The 21,998-nt window shown below is 40.5% G+C and overlaps 1 long non-coding RNA gene across 1 annotated transcript; it reads left to right on the top strand.

Annotated features, from left to right (window-relative positions):
- The first annotated feature begins 1,905 nt into the window (after nt 1-1,905).
- Nucleotides 1,906-20,603, top strand: LOC121089473. The gene is made up of 2 exons (XR_005828221.1): nt 1,906-2,894; nt 16,116-20,603. It is a non-coding gene; the product is annotated as an uncharacterized LOC121089473 (long non-coding RNA).
- The last annotated feature ends 1,395 nt before the right edge of the window (nt 20,604-21,998 follow it).

The following is a 21,998-nucleotide window of genomic DNA, read 5'->3' as shown; positions in this document are numbered from 1 at the left end:
AAGTTAATGACAATTCTTCTGAAGTCTTTGCAAGTCATGTTTCTCCAAAGCTGGTTATGCTGAAGTTGCATCAATCTGCTGTCTGAAGGGGGGAGTTTTGGGTATAGGGATTTGGAGTTTAACCTAAGCCATACTAGCACTCTGACTAGGGGGGAACTGAATACCCCATAGCCACTATTCTAACAAGAAAATTTAAGGAAGACTGAAATTAATGAGGACTTCAATGAAATTAATGAGGACAGTTCAGTACTCAAACTGATACTAACCTGTGTAAGAAAGTAGCGTGATTTAAAGAGTTAACTTGAGATATAGTAGTTAATTATGTTTTTTAAAAAAAAAGTTACCAAAACACATTTAAGGAGATATAACTTCAATTGTTTATCATTTGAAAGAAGCTTTTTGTGTAAAGCAATTTTAGTCTGAAAAACCTAAAATCAATTGTCTTTTACACCACTACAGACGTATTTTTATGCGGAATGAAAAAGAAAGCCTCTAGTCTACTGTCACTTGTTAAAATGAGGGACAATTATTTGGTAATTACATATGTCACAGAATGACAATTTCATTTGTAGGCATGGTGAATTTAATTGCTTAAGACTTCTGGGTTTTTTTCAGGGTAGCTGTTTACTTTGGAACAGTGCACTCTTGGTAGGCTTGCAGAAATGTTAAGAAAAATCTTGCCACTTTTGTCTCATTTCCCACTTGAGTTGTAGCACACTGCACAGTAAAAATTCAAGTGTCTAAACTGTGAGGAACCAGGGAAAAAAAGATAAAACCTTCCTTTTTTACCTTCAGTGCATCAGCAGCCATAGTGCTTCCACCACCTTCGGAACCTCTGACCACATGAAGCGCCTCTGTTCCTGCCAGTCTCATCTGCTAAACACATCCCTGTACTCTTAGATCGTAGCCAAATTCAATCTGAGATGTTTCAGCTTAGGACACATGCTGACCCAAGAAGCTATTAAATATGGGAAGGTTGGTTTGGGACTGAATTATGTCAGCTGTGCTAGTCCTCCTTGATCTACAGCAGTTTTCTAGTGAGATGGTGCTAACCCAGAAAGTTGGAAAGTCCTTAACCGCAAACTAAATACTATAAGCAGAGAATATTCCAACTTGCTCATTATTTGCCATCTGTTTTGGAATAGAAGATGGAGGGAATATTTCAACTTGGCTGTGTAGTAATCAGATATACGTAATACTTTCAGGGAAAAAGTCCATTTTTAAGTGCCTTTGATTTTTAAAAAGCTGCTAACAGCAAAGAGCTTTTAAAAGGTGCAGTATACATTAAGGGTGTCATTCATGCACATCTAATACACCCAAATTTTACTTGGATTTAAAATCAGCATCTGGGCCAATATTACAATTTGTAGGCATGAGAACTACTTCAGCTTGTTGCTAGAATAACTGTTGAATGTATCTCTTAACACTAATTATGTACTCAATGTTTAAACAAACTTACTTGTTTTTTACCCCATCACTATCATCCTCATTTTGCAGGTGAACTGGATGGAGTGCAGAATGTATAAAGGTCAGTTTCTTAAAGATATTGCAGGCATTTTAAGTGCATGTAGGTGCCTTAAGACTAGACGCATATCTGTATTTATGTAAGTGAAACCTCAAGCAAATGTCAAAGGCAAAACCAACATCTAGACATGATAATAACTTTATACTAAAGTCCTAGTTTTGAACTCTTAATCTATTCCCTCTCAACTCTCCTGTTCAGCTACATTTAAAAAGAAAATTGTTGGTTCTTTTTCCAAGTTGGGTCTCTTCCTCTCTTGTTTTCCTTCCAGTGTCATTTACACCAGTGAGTAAGTATATAGTTTGACATTCTGTGAAAAAAAGTCATAAGCTGTAGCCTGTACTTGGGAAAAGAGAATATCCCCAAGATCAGCACTTCAAGTTGCATGTGATCAGTCGATTTTGTGTTCCCAAACGTAACATAGCAGGAAACTGCAGTTCATCACAATCGGAAGCTTTCTAGGAATCCAGTTTTATCTCTGAAAAGCTTACACAAGGTTTCAGTATTACAATGGATTTGTCTGCAAAACAGAACATGTATTTTCTTAAGTCTTCAGAAAATGTGGCAACCTGTTGACCGAGATGCCGGCAGGTTGAATGCCTGCACTAGTGCCCAAAGCTTTATTGCCCTGATGCTTCATGTGATGTCTCCATTCGGTCCAATTCAGAGCAAAGCGGGACCTGCCGCGCTGCCTCAGGCCTGTAGCTGGATTGGTCTCGCCGTTCTGTCTCTGGTAAAAATCGATACCGACTGCTTTAACAGAAGATGCAAGGAGTACTGCAGTCTGCCAGCAGTCCCTTTTCCTGCCACCAAGATTTTACTCCAGCTGTGAGCAGAGATTGACGTTCAGTGCTAAATTACAAGTTTGTTAGTGCTTCCAAAAATGTTTACATCAGTTCAGGGAGTGCTGAATATTCCTGCCTTGGGTTTGACTGTCTGACTTTGCTAATACAATATTGTTTTGAGGGAGTTCCACGGTCTAGTTCATTATGAGGGAAACTAAGCAGAAAATTAAAATAGTGTACCCCATGCCATACATAAAATGAATGACAGAAACAAGCTTAGCATAGGATGTGTCTCCACATACTTATATATTTCAAGGAAACAAGTTTAAATAGCTATAAATCAAAATGTTCGTGGTTGGGTGAGGGCAGATGTAGCATGGAACACTCCAGTTTTATTTGGAATTTTTTTAAGACGTCGTTTCAGTCAGTGTCTTGACCTTAAACAAGTGGATTATTTTCTCATTCAGTGTATTTCCCATTTTCAGGTAAATGGGCAGAAAGGAAAATACTGAACAGTCACTTTGCAGCCAGTTGATTTTTTGCATCAGGCTTCACAACTGGTACCCTCTCCCTGAAGGAATGAAATGGTAAATAACCGTATTTTCTGATTTAGGTAACATACTTTTTGCTTATCAAGCTCTTGTATGTTCCAGTATATGAGCTTTTACATGAAAGCTGCCTACTGTGTCTGAGGACATGCTGTTCCCTGTACACAAAAAATCCTTTTTTGTGCTTCATTATTGCCTCCTGCTCCAGTCTGTGGAATCAGAAGTTGTAGTACAGTGGATGCTAGGCTTGAGACCAGTCTTTTACTGGAAAGAGCATGCATCTGAGTGCTGAAAAGGACAGGCCAGTAGGAAGGGATCTGGGAGTAATTTTTTGCATATGAACAGATCTTTTTATAGGTGATTACCATCGACTGTTTAATAAACCTTACCCTTTATGTTACTTGTAGTGATGAGAACTTGAGCATACTTGAATTAGCCTGCTGTGAAGAACTGAACAGTGGAAAAAGCTTGTAAGGGCCCATTTTAAATGATAACTTTGCTAAGAATTGTGATTATCCTTTTTGCTTTCAAACAAATGATCTCTAGCGTTCAGCTGACTCCATGCTCCCAACAGATTCCATAATTCTTGTGTGATTTCTCATAGCACAGTTTACACTGGTTTTCAGGGGCATGGGGAATCCTGCCCCAGTGAGAGCTAAACTGTTCACAATGAATGTCTTACAGTGCTGGTTCCTCTCCATCACTTCCCAGCAGCTCTTTGAAATGGAATACTCTTGCAGGCTGAGATGATCCTTTGATCTTCTGTGGTCAGTTCACCTACTTTTAAAGTAGAGTAGAAGTAGGGAGGGGGATGAACAGAAGGAACTAGGAGTATCTTTTTCTTAGTTGTTTCATCATTCACTTTTTCCTCAGTGCAGTGCTTTTAGGGAATTGCCAAATAATAGCAACAGAGATTTTTGTTCCAAGAAACCTTGAACAACATTGTCTTGTTTGCCCAGCACGATGCCTGGCATCATCAAAAGCAAAGGGTGAAATAGGCAGCAGCCAGTATTTTTATAAAAATGGATTAGGTGAGAAATGGTTCATAATGCTTTATCGTGTGTTTGGTATGGTTGTCATGATGATGTCAAAAGCGTGCCTGCCTGCACAAAAACAGATACTGAAAAGACATTTTCAAAGCAGCTGAATACAGTTAAAATGTGGGCGGGGGTGATTATTAGTATTTTTCTTACTGTAACTTATCTTTGCCTCTGACTTGGCTTTTGTGTCTGTTGTAAACATTAGGCTTTGTTATTGTTCTTCCAGCCTCGTGGCATCCTTGCTCTTCAAACTGTTGAGTTGACCTATTACCGTAGTTCAGAACCATGCAAGTCTCTCTTTTGAGCTCTTCCGTTTTATAGGATGACTCTATGATAGCTTCTGCATAATATTTTAATTGTGGAATGTGTTTCAACCTGATTTACTATGGAAACACCATGACTTTGTACATGTGTCCGTCCTCAATTTTCCTCAACTTTCAGAACCTTTTGGCTAGTTTTAGTCACATTTTGGTGCAACAGAGAGGAAGACATCTCAAAGGTCCAGGTCCCTATGGATTTAATGAAAATAAGTAACTGGGTAAATGGGAGAGATAATGTAATATAGCATTTGATCTGGAGAAAGGCTGCACCCCTGGCTGGTGCCCTCTTAGACCCCAAGTGGTCAACGTCAGAAAGAGGTGCTATAAAGTACCTATTTTACACTTTTCCCCTAAGGTTAGGCCTTCTCATCAGCCAGCAGCCTTTAGACCTCTCTTGCTACAACCCTGACTCAATTCTAGGGTTGTCTCCGGGATTTTGTTTATTCAGGCAATGTGTCAACCAGCAGAACAGTGAGATTATAACCAGTGGCAACTGGTCTGCCCAGCAGCTAGAATCTGAGGTTCACTAAGCAGGGTCACATTGTCTCCCACAGGTTTTGATGAGCATAAGCTTATGGTCTGTAGCACTGCTATAAGAAACGTACATATAGAGCTTGCATCTTAGAAACCAAGGCCAGTCAGGCACATGCTCGAGCTCCCTAGGAAATCAATTTCTGTTCATTTCCCTGAACTTCTTGCTGTAAGTATACAGTTACCAGAAAACATTTCAAAATGTGACCAGCTTGGACAAAGAGAGATGCCATGCTTTTGTGGTGACTGAAGCTTTGGCAGAGAGGACAGGAACAATAGGACAGTTTTCTCTGGGAATTATTTATATTGTGCTCACAAGTGAGCCATGCTGTGCTAGTGTTGTGTAAGGCAGTCCTCAGAAAATCAGGTGGGAGTACAGACTTTCCTTTGGCGTATAAACAGGGTGGGTTGCATAACTGGACTTGTCTTTCTCCCATTCTGGACCTTTTTCCCATTTCAATTACTGTGTCTGTAGCATCATACATATCAACATCCGCTGCACTAGCTGTTTTTTCCGGGACCTGCCTCTACTGGGCATCCATCCCTTTACTCCATTACATGCTGTTGCCCTCCACAGGATTTCCAGGCGTTCAATGAGCCTCAGCCACCAGCAGCATAAAGGACAGCTGCGCGTTGTCAGGCCACAGCTGGCTGCTGCACGGTGTGTTGCTAATCTCACCTCTCCCAGGGACGGAATTCCTCGATCTTGCCCAAGTATTTGACACTGGCTTCTTTCATCAGGTGCCTTCACTAGGGCGGTGTGGTAAGTAATAGACACGCTGTAGTAGGGAGATTCACCACACCATATACAATGGGGCTCTGCTGACCCAGCAACCCGACTTCAGGAGCCATGAGCCCCACCTTTCCCTGAGAGGGCTTCCTTTTCCCTTTTTTGAAGGAGGTTATGGGTTGTGGTTTTTTGTTGTTGGCTTTTATTATGTCTCTGTTGGACATCTCAACTACCATTTTATTCACACAATGAGCACACAACTGTAGAGGAATTATAGAGGAATGAAGGCAGGTTAATTAACATTGATAAAATACAGCTGTGGGCTGGCTTCAGGGGCGGTGGGTTGGCTGATGTGGATAATGTGCAGCTGTGGCTGGTTCCTGCTAAGTAGTTAAATAGCTCTAAGGGGTATGGAAGAGAAGGACTGTATGAAGAGGAGCTCTGGATGAAAAGAGACCTGGAAGAAGCAGAGGGAGGAGACAGAGTGCCCTGAATGTAGGAGAGACAAGGAGAGGCCCTGGGAGAAGCAGAGAGAAGAAGGAGGCCTGGATGAGGAGAGGCTGGCTGGAAGAGGAGCTGGAGAAGGAAGACTCTGGATGCAGCAGAGGCAAGAAGCAGGGTGGACTGGCCCGAAGTGGATGAGGAAACAGCACAGACAGTAGATGAACCTTTGAAACCTTTTGTGAGACTGGTGGTGGTGCCGAGGCATGAGAGGGCTCGTATGGGTCGGTAAAAGCCTTGTTGCAGCCAGCTAGTTTGGGTAGTGCTGTGACACACAACCAAGCTATAGCTACAATTAATGACACACAATCAGTTCAAGTACTAGCCATGCAACTTTGAATGCCATAATTTGGCTGTTTTTCAGTATATATCCCTTTTGTGTGAGACTCCTTACTACACAGGAACCACCTGCCAAGAGCATCGCCCTGCAATAAGAGAGAACCTTTTGATCAGCAGTCATTTTGGTGATCCCTTCCAGGTTTTGTACCTATCAGTTGCAAGCAATTGTCCACTGATGCAGTTTATATCCTTTCTCCAATAACACGTGCATGTCATACTTAGCTAGGAGACACTGATTCTGTTTTTAGGATTGCATAGCAGGTTCACTTTAGTGCCAGTCTTAGCTGAAAAGTTTTGCTTGATCTCTCTTTGTCTAAGCCTACGTATGAAACCACAGTGAACTGAGGAGAAAAAAGCATTCATTGATGGTTAACTTGATCATGGACAGAGTCTTTATCCTCAGATTTTTGAAAGTGTTTATTATATAAACTCTTCTGCTTCACAGAAGACGTATCCACACATACAATTCTCACATATATGTTCCTAACTTCCCAACCTGTTTACATTTTTAGTTCCAATTTGCAACACTTCATCTGTTCCTGAGCAGTGCACATTCACTATTTATGTCCAAGACAAAAGCCAACAACATTCCTTTAAACATCTTTCTGAATTAGATGAGAGAAAGTGGTGAAAAAAAAAGCAAAACAATTGAAATCTCTTCCACTTAAATGAAAATTTTACTGCGGCTTGTTTTGTTACATAGTGTTACAGTGAAAACAGATGATATTTGAAACTTGGCTTTGAAGCAAGCCTCCCTTCAGACTCCACAGGCAATCAGACATTCCCCCTCTGCACATCACTTCCAACAGCTCTTTAGTGCAAAATATTCCCGTGTTTATCCTCCAGACAAATTACAATTGCTGATCTTAAGTCATGTGTGTACTAAGAAAATTATGTGTTGTCAACCCCAAATCCAGCTCTTCTTTACAAGTCCTTTCTTTCATAAAGAATTGAATGAAATGAAGAGGAAATTCATTGAATGTCTTTCTTTTTTAAAAAAAATATTAGGGTGGCTTCAGTGGAACCAGCTCATCCTTGGGAAGTGCGGTGAGCACCATACACAATCGGCCCGTGTAGCTGGACCCCAGAGCACTCTGGTAGCTTGCACGTTGCCCAGGCAGGGCTGAGGTTCGGCAGTACTGCTGGCACTAGAAGAGCAGATGTTGGGTATACTTACCCCAGTCTGTGTTCTTTACAAAATTACTGTGGACCATTTAGCAAAATGTTTAGCTTGTTTCGATAGCTGGGCTAAATTGTAAACAAATGATAACCATGTGTTATTTATGGCAGAATTATTTTGCTTTGTTTGGGTTTATGACAGTATTTACACAGTATTTTATGCAACCTTAATGACCTACATAAGGTTTTCATATGCAAGTTATACTCTTTTTCTGAAAAAAACAAAAAATTAACAAAATAGATGATGGCAGGATTTGTTTTTAACCATAGCAGCTGGTAAATTGATGGGGAAAAAAAAACCTGTAAAACTGCTTCAGTGTTTTCAGAGATCAAATATTCTCTTTTCTGCTGTCCCAAGGGTCTTTAAAAATATTCAGACTTCTTGAAGTTCGTTAAGTCATGCAGAGATAGCAATACGGACTACCATCCCTAATTTCAACTAAGTTCCCCTAATTCCTGCCATCACAAACCATTTCCTGGCTTCTCCTCACCTTGCTCTGAAGTGTTTTTAATTTAGTTTATGGGTTTTTGTTACTCAGTTTTGGGAAGAAAGGGGAAGACTGTGATGAAACCTTCTTCGGTAAAATGACTGAAACAATTACACTGCAGTTGCAGCTCTGGTCTATTTGCCTTTAAGCACAAGCCAAGATCAGATGGTTCTAGATCAGCAAAGAAGAAATTGGGAAGGAAAAGCCACATAAAAGCTTTTCTCCTCCCTAGCACTTCCATTCAAGAGTCCTGGAGGTAAATCACAAATACATTAGGTCAGCCTTACAAAAATCATTCTTTAACAAAACACAAGTGCAAAAAAAACCCAAGCCCCAAAACACTAGGGTGTGCAAAATCTGAATTATTTCACAGTAATATTGAAAAAGTAGGAGCTGAATAATTATGTGACTTGGTTGTTGTTTTCAAGGCAGTTTTTTAAAGGTGCAGGAGAGGGAACAGAAATCTCTTGGTTAGGATTTGTAAATAGAAAATATCCAAAGTCTGCTGTCCCTTTTCTCTTCTTCTGGATCATTACTCTCAGGAAGCCACCTGTAATTCTCTTTGTAAATGGTCTGTGCTGCGTGTGAAAGAAGGAAGAAAGAAAGGGGAAAAAAACCCAAAAAACCAACCAAATTTGCTGAACAGAACACAGTAAAGTGAGTATTTTGAAAATGTTTAATTTTCCAGGAGGGATGCCTCCAATTTTTGGTCTCTGGTACATGGCGGGGGGTGGGGAAGTTACACCTGCTTTAAGCACTATCAGCTCCATTTTACTGCCAAGATGACATACATGTGAACTGAAAATATAAAAAATACCAGTGCTAATATTTCTTAGTGTTGTTCTATGATTTGTGTATGTTATATGCATAAGCTTTTTCAGTGAAATGCAAAGGATTAAATCAAAAGGCTTTATTTCCCCATAGTTAAATCACTCACTGAGCTTTAAAAAAGCTAAAGTTAAGGTGTCTGACTTTACAGTCCCTTGCATTTCTACTACGCAATTTAGTGTCTTGACTTATGGGCTGTCATATTTTTTATTCCTTCTAAACCCTTTCTGCATGACATTCATTTGCATAAACAATCCCATGGTAATAGCAGGAATAATATTTAGCTCTCTAAACCAGAGCATTCATCCATATTTCCCCAAAGTGTGTCAGATCTGAGTGCGACTGGTCAAGATGCCACTTGAAATTCCTCCCTGCTCTCTTACACCATGATGGTGAGTTTGAGCTGGGTGCAGCAGCTTAAGTAAATGTTCAGCTCATGTTTCTTTCATAGGAACGACTGGAGCTACCGGGGAGGAATGACGACCTTCTCCTTTTGCTTCCTCTAGCTCCTTCATGGTGCCTCACTGACTTGCCCAGTTCCATTTTTCCATGCTTCTCCTCACTCCCTGCGTCCATTTCTTGCAAAACTGCAAAAAATTTCAGAGCTACTTAGAGCAGGTTTTTAGACCTGTCGGGTTTCTGCCACTGGGGCAAAACATTCCAGACCAGGTGCCCTTCTTGGACTGATTTGTTTCTGAAAAGTTTAATTCAAAATGTTTTCTTGAGAAAGTTATGGAGAAAAACTCAGTTGCTTTTTTCTGCATTTAAAAAAAAAAACGGTATTCTTGAGAAGCTTGTGTCCTCACATTTAGATCAGAGGGGAAGCCTTTGTCAGGGTGCAGCAAGAGCAGATTCCCTTCCCCTGAGGGAGAGCAAGGTGGGAGCTGAGGCTGGTGGCGAAGCAGGAGCAGGGCGCAGAGCTGGCCAGCACAGGCACAGTCCCACAGCCCCCAGGCACGGTCAGCAGAGAGGCTCTGGAGGTGGGAGCCAAGTTTGATGAAGAGTCCAGATCACCAGGCAAGTCCATAGTGATGGGTGAGGTTTGAGGTTAGGTTGGGTCTGCAGTTCAGGGTCAGGTCCACAGACAACCACCACGTTCATTACACAGCCCAGTGATCACGAAGTGCACCCATAGTGTGGAGGAAAGTCTGAAGTCAAGCTAGAAAATCAGATCTGAGGGTTTTCTCAAAGAGCTCCAAGACCGGTGATTAGCCTCCCTGATCGTCTCTCTCCCCCAGTGAAGTCCAGCCCCTTCAGAACTCAACCACCTTCAGTAAAAGCTTTGCTGGCCCATTTCCCCCTTGTGCCAAGTGGCCATAGTGCCCATGGTGGCACCTGGCCCAGCACCACAACACGCCGGGGTGGGAGGAACGCAGGGCCTGTGTAGCAGCCGGCGGCTGGGATTTCCCTGGCCATTTCTGCTACGTTTTCTGTTGCGCTCCCCTTAGCTTAAGAGCATCAGAACACCATGTGCAAAACCATGAAAGTAGTGGCTGCCAGGAAAGGTAATGAAATGGGAAGGCTCCCTATGGAAATACAGAGCATCACAGCAAAACTGAAACAGAAATGGTGGCATGTTTGCAGAGGAGGCTCAGATTGTACTGTTGCACAGGTAGCTTTAAAACTGACAATTTACAGCTTGCGTGCTTATGGGAAAATACACATGATGGTTGCAAAGCCCAGTCTTGGCTTGAAATTTTAATACGTATAAGCAGCAGAAACTAAAAGAAAAGGGTTGACTCATTCTTCTTGTGTGGGGAGGGATAGTGTGGAAAAGATACCGAATAACACCTAATAAAAAATGGGCAGTGGTGCGTATAAATTAGATTTTGGGAAGAGGTCTGGTAAAACTTTGCTTTTGGCACTAATAGCACACACCGAAAGGCTTTCTGAATATTGGAGGGGTTTCTTGAAAGAAAACTGAAAACTCCAATTGTAATAAAAGGAAATACTTTTCTGACAGAGCAGTAAAAAGGTGCAACAACAGATGCCCTGATAAACATACCCAGTTGCCACAGGCACCTATAACGCATCCTCTAAACATGTTTTTTTGGCTGGCAACGTGGAAAAATGGGCAAATCTAGGATTAAAGAAAATTGCATCCCACTTCAAATGGAGAATTCCTGAATGGTATAAATTGTGTATCTTGGCCATCCCCAAATATATAGGCAGGCACTTGAGGAAATGAGCTAGAACTGCATTTCCTCAGAGTCAAAACTCAGTTGCAGCCTTCAGTAAACTTGTATTTTTCCATCTAACATGGTTAGTGGCTTGGATTCCTAATGAGAAAAAAAGATAGTAGCAAATAATAAAACACAGAAGTGGTGACCTACGTCCCATATGGTAGCAGGTTTTCTGTAATTGGTTAGGTGTAACCATAGAGATACTAAAAGCTAGTTTTCCCCTAAATCAAAACACACAAGCAAACAAACAAGCAATCTAGTAAGGTGACAGCCAGTTTGACTCTGCATCAGTCATCTGAGCTCTCAGGGGGCAGCAGCTTAAATTCCACAAATGTGAAAACATTTCTCTGTGTAGGTATTTTGTGTTCAGCGAGTGAGTTCAATTTATCTGACAAAGTGAATGTTTGAAAGATTTAATGGAAAGATCTGGAAAGAACTTGGTTTTAAAAAGTTTTCAGATTTTGAAGACTTCAAAGTACTTAGAAGGAGGTATGATTGATTTGTATGAAACTTTAAAAAAATGATTTTTGTCACATTCCCTGTAGAATATTACAAATCTTTATGGTCAGTCAGAAATATTTATGTAAAGCTTCTAAAATTGCCTTAATGAGGATATGATGTGTTTTATTCTTTTTATGTTATGTTTTGGTTTTCTTTTTCATCCCAACCCTGTCTTAAATTCAAAAATAGGAGTGGAGAGACTTGTATGTGTTCTACATATGTAGCTTTTTAGATTAATTCATACTTAATCCAGAAGCATTTCATCACCAAAGGGGAACTGAATGATCAAGAGAGTCCGTACTGGTCTTATATTTAAAACATGCAAATAGGGAATATGTTACATGATTTTGCCTATTTGAAAAAGCTCGAAGTCTTTCTAGTCTTTGTTAACATCATCAGTATAAGGTCTGTAACATCTGCTTATTAACTTCCCTAGCATCCTCGCAGTAAAAAGACTTGTACTTGCAAAAGGATGGATTGAATTGCACACTAGAAGTCACTTCTGACTAAGTTCTACCGATAATTGCATTTGTTCCTTTTCTTGTCTACATAAAAGACGGTTTGTACACATGGGAGAGAAAGACCCAAGGAAAAAGCAGGACTATGTAACAGTGTGTTGAAGGTATGAACTCTTCGGTTTTTGACATCAGTTGCTCTGATCTTAGACTCATCATGGCAAGACAGAGAGCGAGCAACTTAGACCAGCATGATAAATGTTCTTTGAGGTCCCCAACAGGCATGGGTAGAGCAAAAAATATGAGCTTCAGCTGAGAAAACCTTTGTCCCACATCAGCACATGTACACATGTGGCCAAAGGGTGACTGCTCCAGAACTTTGCTTGGCATCACCTGTTTTAAAATAGCAAGTATGATAATGCTTAAACTGTTGCAAAAGCACAGACATGCTACCTAAATAGAAATTATCGTATCTAACTGCCTCAATACAGTTAGGCAAATATTATGACAAAATATGAAATTCCAAATACCATGAGAGGCAGGGGCTTTTCTGCTGTCAGATCATTGTAAGGAACTTTAAAAAGATTTAATGTTGAATTTTCAGGTTTGTTTTCCTTAGATGTTCTAACTTGGCAGCGTTCAGTTCCAAAAGTGTCTGGTTTTGGTACAAATGACTCATAAATAAAAACTTACTGTAGAAGCTTTAAAGCTGGTGCATAGTTTTCCACAAAGCAAAATCATGAGGAACTTATTCTCAAAGTGGTAATACAAATACTAGAGTAAAAACACAGGGTGAGTGAGGGGACCGGGATGGAAGAGAGTTAATCACCTTAGCGCGGAAAGCTAAATTTAAAAGGTGGGCGGTTTTTCTCTTTTTTTTCCCCCTTCTTTATTGCTTTTTTAAAGGCAAACAGTCCAAAAGTGCTCAAAAATCAAATTTGATCCAAACTAATTCAATATTTACAGTACTTGCATTCCTTTGTTATGGTTTGGCTCACAGATACAAATCTTGGATCAAGGACACCTGTGGTGAGAGGTGGCAGACTAGTCAGTAAGAAAGCTTTAGTGATAGGATGAAAATCAGTTTTGCTGCTTTATGATAATAAATAAGGACTGAAAACAAGCCTTTGGATAATTTCAGATTTTCCACATTTCAGACCTTTCCAGCCAGTTTATGGTTCCTGCACTCTGCTTTCTGCTAAAAATAACAATAATTGCCTCCCACTGATTTTGATCCACCAAAGGCAGGAAAAGTCGGAATCCTCCTGCAGGCAGGCTGCGGGGAGCTGCCAGAGTTTCAGCTGCCATTTGGTCTAACTCGCTGAGATCAGAGCTGTACCTGAGATTTATAGCGGAGTCGTGCTACTTAACCAAGCTAAGCGGTGTCAGCAAGACCAAAAACTGAGCAAGCAGGAACAAGAATGGGAGGTTATAGGAGAAATATTCTCTTGCATGCCAAGATTATCATAACTGATGAAGTCAGGTTGAGGGCAGCAGTAAAGACAACTGGCTTTTTCTGCATGGTGTACCGCAATGGCCCCTGTTGGGGATTTTGTCCCCTTGTGCTCAGCTTTCACAAATGGCACAAACCTTTCTGCCAGCCCGGAGCCTGCAGGTGTCTGTCCCAGACACCGTTTTATAGGAGCCTGCTGGAGACAAACCCATGCAGCCCTCTGCCTGTCTCGCAGCAGGCTGCCCTCTTCTCTGGCTCTCAGCGGCTGCTGCTGCTGGCCACTCACGTTTGCTGCTGCTTTAAAACCACAGCTGAAACCTTGTTTAGGTGAACTAAGATAAAGTAAATGTGGCATGGTTCCATCCTTCCTGCCACTGTTAGACCGGCCAGACATGGGAACACCTGTTCTCCTTCATTAGCTGGCAAACCTTTGCAAAATAACCCTGTTACCAAAATCTCGGAATGAAGAACTGATCAACACCAATGTGATGTAGATAAGCAGACACTTCTTTATTAACGGCCGGGTGCATGAGTGAGTCCTCTCACGATCAACGCACACCAAGTTTCAAAATCATACACCATATATAGAACTTAATCATGCATATTCAATAAGTATTCACCCATAATCATAATATTTCCCCAAAATCATTAACATACTCTCCTCCCATATCTGATTCTGCACAGTAAAGGTTAGAAAGGTCCAGAAATGGGTCTGGGGTACGATTTGGGTAGGTGGTATATGAGTCGATGGTTGCGATCTCCCCCTGCCAGAATTACCTTTTAGTAAAGTCCACGGTTTCTTGGCAGGTAACTACAAGTTGTTCCAGTCGACTCTCCCCAGTTCCCATTAATTCTACATTCTGACATTTCAATGCATTCTCCTAGTCTACCCATAAATACTGTATCCAATTATCTTGAATCTTAAGTCTGTTATCTAGGTTCTACTCATTCCTACTAGGTGATTCTGACCTATTCTTTTGGCCTTGCCACAGGGCTGTACAGAGGATTTCATAGCAGCTTTTGCTGTGCAACTACAAGTTTCATTAAAATATATTTCTTATTCCAAATGATTTTATAAAATCAAATAAAGTCAATTAATTCTAACTTATTAGCAGATCTGTAACAACCCCACCACCCTCTAACTTGTAAAAGGCAAGTATTCGGAGAGCAAATTCTCTTTCCAGTCAAACAGAGTGATTTACTCAAATTCTCATTTGATTTCAGCTTCTGCATTTACTGATCTGTCAGCATACTAACACTTTGGAAATATACTTTGTAAACTTTTACCCATTTTCCTGAAGAAATTATGTAGACAGGACAAAATAAAGCCTGTTTGCTCCAGGTAAAACATTAGTCACCCTTGAAAAACTTGTCTTGTTTCTTAATTTCCTGCCGGCAATTTGCAATAGCCAATTAGGTAGTAAGGACAAAAAAATACACTTCCTAAACTACATGTTGTAGCCCAAACTCAGTGTAATACCTATATGACTGCAGAAAGGATTTGTTTTTCTGGAAAAAAAAAAAAAAAGAATCAGAGAAAAAATATTCCAATTCAGTAATATTTTAAAAAGTTAGAGCAATGAACTATTGTCAGCCTTCAGATTTTGTCTGCCAGGAGCCTGGAGCATCAGTGGTTCTGAGGATTGCTGTGGATGACTAGTGGTCCACAAACCCTGCTTGGGTATCACTTTTCCAAACCATAACTGAAATTATGACAACTTATAACTCCAATTTGGCTTCCATATGAAAGGCAGAAATATGATATCACTGCGTAATTATTCAAATGTTGTTTGGTTTGGTTGTTGTTGGGGTTTTTTTTGTGTCCAAGGACAACTAACATTCTAGTTGTTTCCCTGATGAAGGAGTGTGAATGAATGCAGTGTCTGCAGCTAAGGCTAGGTATCGATTTACTTGAATATGGAAATACTGATGGATTTGACTTTCCTTTGAAACCTGAAGAATGCTAAGTCAGCATTGTGACAGCTGTGCCTCTGCTCACGTTTTGAACAAACTTTGTTTTGGATTCCTGGGCCTGGCTGCTTCTTAGCTTTATATTTATTTTACACTTAAATCTCATGTTACTAGATGGGTGTGCCTGCTTCTTTTTTTATCTGTTTTTTTATAAATAAACAAATCTCAGCATCATACAAAGTTCATGGAGCTTCCAGTTTGATTTTCTTCATTTGGTTGGCCTGCCTCCAGAAAAGAAATAAATACTTTTTTCTAGGTTCTTGGTTTTAGGTGTATTCTTTCAGAATGAATGGACTTTCCTGCCCAGACTGTTGCCATTTGTTCCTCTATAAAGCCCAGAGTAATTCTTGTAAAGACAGGTTTCCTCTTTCATTTCATGAAGTGTAGCCTGGTGTATGGATAGTTAAGGATACTGGTATCATCCCAAATGCCCTTATTCCCAGGCAAGATTTTCCTTGGCTTTAATAATTATTATTATTAATAATAATAATTTAGTACTTTTCTAGCCTAATTGCACTCTGGTGACCAAGGCTATAGATTTTCATAAGAAAAGTTTGTCACCTGTCTTTGCTTGCTTCTTTGTGAATTGCTAGAAGAACAAAAGGTTTGGTACTGGATGGTATTAGGTCACATGTAACATAGCCAGGGAGAATTTCTTCATTGCTGATTCCACCCCACCCTTGTGCAGTGAGACTGGCAGATCTGCTTTCTGAATGACGGTGTTCGTTACTTCTTCCACAGGTGACACCCTGTGCCTCGGGAGCCGGCACAGCAAATGCGCTCTGTCCCCAGGCTGCAACAAAGCTTCTGTGCTGGGTAAGAGAGAAACGCAGCTCTATTCTCTGGAATGCCCTGCTAAATAAAGGCAAGTGCTTTGAAACCCATGTGCTTAGCAGCCTTCAAAAGCTTCTTCCACGTCAATATTGAAGCCTTGCTGCCCTGAATAGCTCCAGAAGACAGGATGTAGTAGCTTTTGTCCAGGCACATAAAATAATTTTCCTAATTGAATAGAATCACAGCATAAGTCTGGGGAGTTTGTTTTTGCCATTGTACCTGATGAATGCTTGATTTTTGGCTATCTGTTCTGTAGTTTTCTGCCCCATCTAGCATAGAATGATTTTAAACAGGATGAATTAAAAAAAAAAAAAAAGGCGGGGGAAGAAAACAACCATTTGGAAACCACTTAATGAAAATTAAGGCAAACATCTACTGATTAGATTACATCAGATGGAGGAGTATCAGTCATTCAAAAGGATACATGCAAAGGATACCTTTGAAACCTTCCATCCAGCAGTGCTTATTGTTGAACCTGGATACACGATCCAGATCACAATTAGATCATTCTGGTTGCTACCTAATGAGGTAAGATATATTTTTTGACACTATTCCAACAGCCAGGTCAAAGATGAAGTCACATACTCAGACTGGCCTGATGAAGACCACTGTCCATGACTTCTACATCTGCAGCCTTATGAATGCTAAAAACTTTGCCTGCTAAATCTGCTGGGCATTTCAACACCGTTGCCATAAAGGCATCAGCAAACTCTTCTGTGAAGCCTGTAGTTTTTGGCAGAGTGTAAATGAGCACAAAACTTATGTTAGCTTTGGCTCTGGGTTCTCCTGCAATTGAATACATTTGTATCAGTCTTGCTTTACATGAAGCACCATTTCTGGATAAGAGATTAGCAATTATGATAAATGAAGTGTCAGTTGTAATCTGCTAATTAACCTAGTGTGTCAAGGTGGATAGCCCAGGGCACATGGTGCCATCCACCCTGATCTCTGTGATACCCTTAATGTGATGTCATTGTATAGCACGTACAGTTAATTCTTTCCAGGGGAAGCTTATTTTCATTCGTTGTTTCACAGCAGTGCATGGAACTCATGGTCAGTCATTCAAACATACCTAGGCTCAACTACAAGCACATATGTGTTTGTACAACTAAGGACAAAATTTAGTTAATTCATTCAACTGCTGGACAGGTGATGACAAACCGGAAACGGCAATTACACAGACCAGCCCCACCAGTAACTTATGTGCACCAAGTATTTCAAGAGTCAGTAGGTAAAAGCGGTATCAGTAACCACTGCTTTTTACCTGCCTCATAACTTACTGTCAACCAAGAATAGTAAGCAGGGTTTTTGTTCTGCAAATGGTTCTCAAGGGCAGATAAGCATGACAGGAACAGAACGTGATTTAAATCCAAGCAGAATGGACAGATTCCACAGGATTTTGATGGTGTTGAATGAGTCCCGTTGTAAACAGCCACCTTAACACAGCAGCTACCATGTAGGATGCTTAGGAGATCTTGTTTTCCTCCTGTGGCCAAATTTACGTATCCCCAGACTCTACCTCTTCTCTCCAATGAATCTGAAAAGAGCAAATGCTGTGTATCCCACTGCTCAGTCTAGTTCTTCATCTCTCATAATTGCACCATTATCACTCATAAGGAACCCATTAATATGGAAAAGGTTTTGAAACCAAAGTCTCTCTTTTCAGAGCCCTGATCTAGGAATGTTTTATAAGGTTATATGCCAGCTCAAGAATCAGATTCATTTTGGTTCTGGGAATCAAACCACAGCCTCTGAAAAACAATGGAATTCTTGGCTTGCTCCAGAAAGTTAAGCAACAGCCTCAGCTTTTTGCTAAAAGACGACTAATAAGGTTTGATGTAACATCAGAGGAGCTAATTCAGATCTAATAACAATAGTTGTTTTTTAAACACTTTATTCTTAACACAAACAATTTCTCACTTCATAATTTTCCTTCCTAGAACCTTCTTTTGGAATATCCTACAGGCAGATGTCCTACTTAACAGGAGACCCCTCATAATCTGCCAATTTCCAGCTATGTTTAAGTATTTACGGACTGAGAACATTTCAACCATTAGGCAAAGAATCCTTTCTGTGTGGCATGCCAGATGTCAGCTGCAATATGATCTGCAGAAAGACGTGCTGTCTTAAGGCTACCTGGGCAGTAGTATGATGGACTTAGTCATTTCTGCCTTATTTGAAACAGCACTGTCCCTATTTAGAAGTAGATGTTAGGAAATAATGAGCTGTATGCAAATAGTGTGTTATGTGCAGAGCCGAGTGGCAGAGGAAAACTAGTTTGTACTGCACCAGCAGCAGAATTACCATGAACAATATGAAGAATCAAAAGCAGCAGCAAACGTGAAATGATCTCAAGGGAATGGACATTTCAGAATGTGACTGGATTTGTATTTCAAATTTAAGAGGATTCATTACAAAAATATTTGCTCCCATCACTGTGAATGTAGATGCAAGAAGTAGCCAGCTACCCTGACCTTTAGAAGCAGCCAGGAAATAGCCGAAGCCTAAACCACTCCAGTTTGCTCCAGGATCTGAAATTGCAGTTCTGATAAGGGGTGGTAGCTAGGTGGGTGGGGGAGAGATGACACCAATTGGTATCCTTTAAAAAGAAGCAGGTTTAAAATCAAAGTGAAAAAAATGCCAGGAAAAAAAGTGACAAAAATGGCTAGGTTTCCTGAAGGGAACCTGCACTGGAATTAATTTCCTGTTTACAGTAACTGCTGTAAACTTCAGCCTCTATAGTGTCCTGTTCGTAGCCCGCACGGGTCTGGAGCAACTGTACATGACAGAAACAGAGCTACCTCCGCGTGCCTGTTCATGTACAGTGTTGGAAAGCAGAACCCAAGCTGTAAATGAAGTTGTTTTAAGAACAGGGTTTGTGATTACACTTTAATTACTAGTGAATCAGCTGGTCTGCATTCAGATTTGTGCAAATCTGAGATGAGTAAGTTGGTTAAAAAAATATTTTAAAATCCTAGGAAGTTAAAGGCACTAAAGTGGCCATAAATAAACATTAAAGAGTAAAACTAGATGTTGAAAAACAGACTCCCCAGATATGTTGGGCAAGAGCCTACAAAAGCCTTCAAAAGAATTTTCTTCAAAACACTATGAAAGTTAACAGGAAACGCTCTATAGGAGACTTCATGATGATTATAAAGATGTTGTTTGGCACTTTCTGAATAATGTGTTCCCTTGTTTAAAGAAAACAATACTGACAGTTCGCAATAGACCAGAAATAAATGACTGGGGCAGCAACAAACGTGTGCTGAGGAGTGATTTCAGATTAGCAGTATTTTATATTAAACAGTGGTTTAGCAGTAGACTAACAGAACTACCCCCTGTGCAGACTATTTAGGAGATGAGAATTAATTCCATAGGTTTGGTTGGATGAAGCTTGACAGCACATTTGATTGTTCCTAATGAAGCCCAGAATAAACACAGGTAAGAAAAGCCATCTCCACCCTTTTCTGCTGGAGTCTCTGTGCTCCTCCTGATTGTCAGCAGATGTTTTAAGACTTCATTACGTATTATTTGATGGGTGGTCATTTACCTTGTGGCTCTTACAGTTGCATCAGCATAGTTCTCTTCTTCCTCCCTGGATCAGTACCAGTCCATTAGACTTACCAGAGGTTTGTAGTTCTCTCTTTGTTTTATTTCCAGTTTCACTGTTTTTATTTCTTGATATGTTTTGTTTCTTTTTTTTATTTTTTTTTTTTTTTTTTCATTTTCAGTGATGAGCATGGGGCTCCTGACTTAGGTTTCTGTTTTCCCATCTTGTGATGTGAAGGGTTCTTGTGCACTGGCTCCTTGAGATGTATTTCAGCCATTGCTTAGCTGCTGGGAGTGGAGGACCCATCACAATCAAGCAAACCTTCCTTGCACCTGCAGTGACAGCCTTTTTGGAATCTCCCACACGGCACCAGAGACAGGAGCAGATCACCACAAACATCTTTCCTGTGTAGCTCATTCCTCAATGTTTCATTTCAGAGGCCCTGTTCCTCTTCCAGTTCTGTCATTTTGCTGGCAAAAAAACCTCTCCTGTGTTCCCTATGGGACTGCCAAACAAGCTGCTGGCTTCCCACCGGCAGATACACGGGACCTTTCTAAGCAAGCATGATCTCCTGTTATCCTGAATTCTACACTGAAAATCCACAGATGGGAGAAATCCTCCTGGCTCTGACTGATTTGCTGCAGCTCATGAGCAGGTACCTCTTCTCCAGGTCCTGGGACTGCAGTTACAGTATAACCTTGCTTCTAAGAACCCTGCCAAGGTATTGATCCTTAGTATCCAGAAGCTGGAGAAAAACTGCTTACTGCTCCCTCTATGTAATGTGCTGTCATTTAATGAAACTGATTGTATATTCATTACAGGATAATAAAGAGTTCCTTATGTTTTTTCTTTATTTCCACTGAGCCCAGCAACAAGTGGCATGTTCATCTCCACACGCTCCAAGGCAAACTCCTGTAGCCCTACCTTTTCCTTCTCCTCTTTTCCTATATGAGGACTCTCCTCTTTCTTACTGGTTCTCTCAACTTCTAAATTTTAGACCTGTTTCTGAGTCTGCACATCTTGTGAGTAACTGACAAATGCTGACAAAAATGCTGGGGAAGTGCTGATTCTGTTATGAGGTTGCATCATTCAGTGTTCCAGATGATGACCTGTCTCCAGCTCTCCTTGAAGGAAATTGAGATTGCTAATTCCCATTTTGCCACGCCATTTAACTACTACCGCGATTTACAGGATGCTTTCAATAATCCATCCATGATATTGCTAGTATTTTGGTTTCCAAGATTTGTGCTTTTCCAAAACCCAGAGGTATGTGCAAAGGCAGTGTTTCTATTCTTTCTAGAAATCTGGGAGAGACTTGTCTGTCCCCAGTCCTGAGTCAAATGCTTGACACACAGCGCTTTCTGCTCACTGAATTTAACTGGGTGGTTTGAGAGTCAGCCCCGTTTCATCCTTCACGTCTTCTCAAGAAGACTCAGTGGTCTGCAGAACTGCATTTTTACTCCAGAAATTGTTTTTTATTTGTCTGTTTGTGCATTTTTCCATATTGAATTTTTATCTGACAGTGCAATGAACAGTTTCCAACCCTGTCTTTCTTTAGTTTCCTCTCACTCCTCTTTAGTCCTAACATTGTTAAATATTTTTGCAACCAGAAGGTATTTTTGGAGGGAATATACTGCCATGACTCTCTGTTTTCAATGGCAGCACTCAGTTCTGGCTGCCATGAGCAGACACAAGATGCCATGTAAAACTGCAAGTTGATTTTTAAAAACTCTGATTATATAATGCTGTACCATTCCTTTTGGTTGAAATTCCAGGAAAGTAGCAATAGGGATTTTGTATTGCCTACCCTAAACAGTAAGCATGTTTTAAATTCAGTTCAAGACTAAAAAGCTACGCTAATACAATAATAATGTTCAAATTTTAAAGCTGGCAAGAAGGGGGATTGAAAAAAATGTCAGCTTCACCCTTTGACAGCACTGGCAATCACCCTTTAAAATCTGCTATAATACTATAATTACCCCAAATATTTGCTTTAAACACTTTTAAGCTAACCAGCCATGCCAGCTGTAGGCAGGATCTTAGCTAAGAGTTGATTTTGGTCGGCAGTCAGGTCAGAGAGCACCCATGACTTACTACCTGCATAAGTTTAAATTACCCAGACATCAGATTGAGACCACAAAATGGGGGAAAGTAAGGCTAATTTGTTGACTGTCATGAAGAAAGATGATTTCTGGAACAGAATCCTAGAAACCACATCCTAATACTAACATACTAGGAGA

The sequence above is a fragment of the Falco naumanni genome, chromosome 5, assembly GCF_017639655.2.
Source record: "Falco naumanni isolate bFalNau1 chromosome 5, bFalNau1.pat, whole genome shotgun sequence".
Lineage (NCBI taxonomy): Eukaryota > Metazoa > Chordata > Aves > Falconiformes > Falconidae > Falco > Falco naumanni.
Note: the sequence above shows the minus strand (reverse complement) of the source record. Positions and strands in the feature narration are given on the sequence as shown.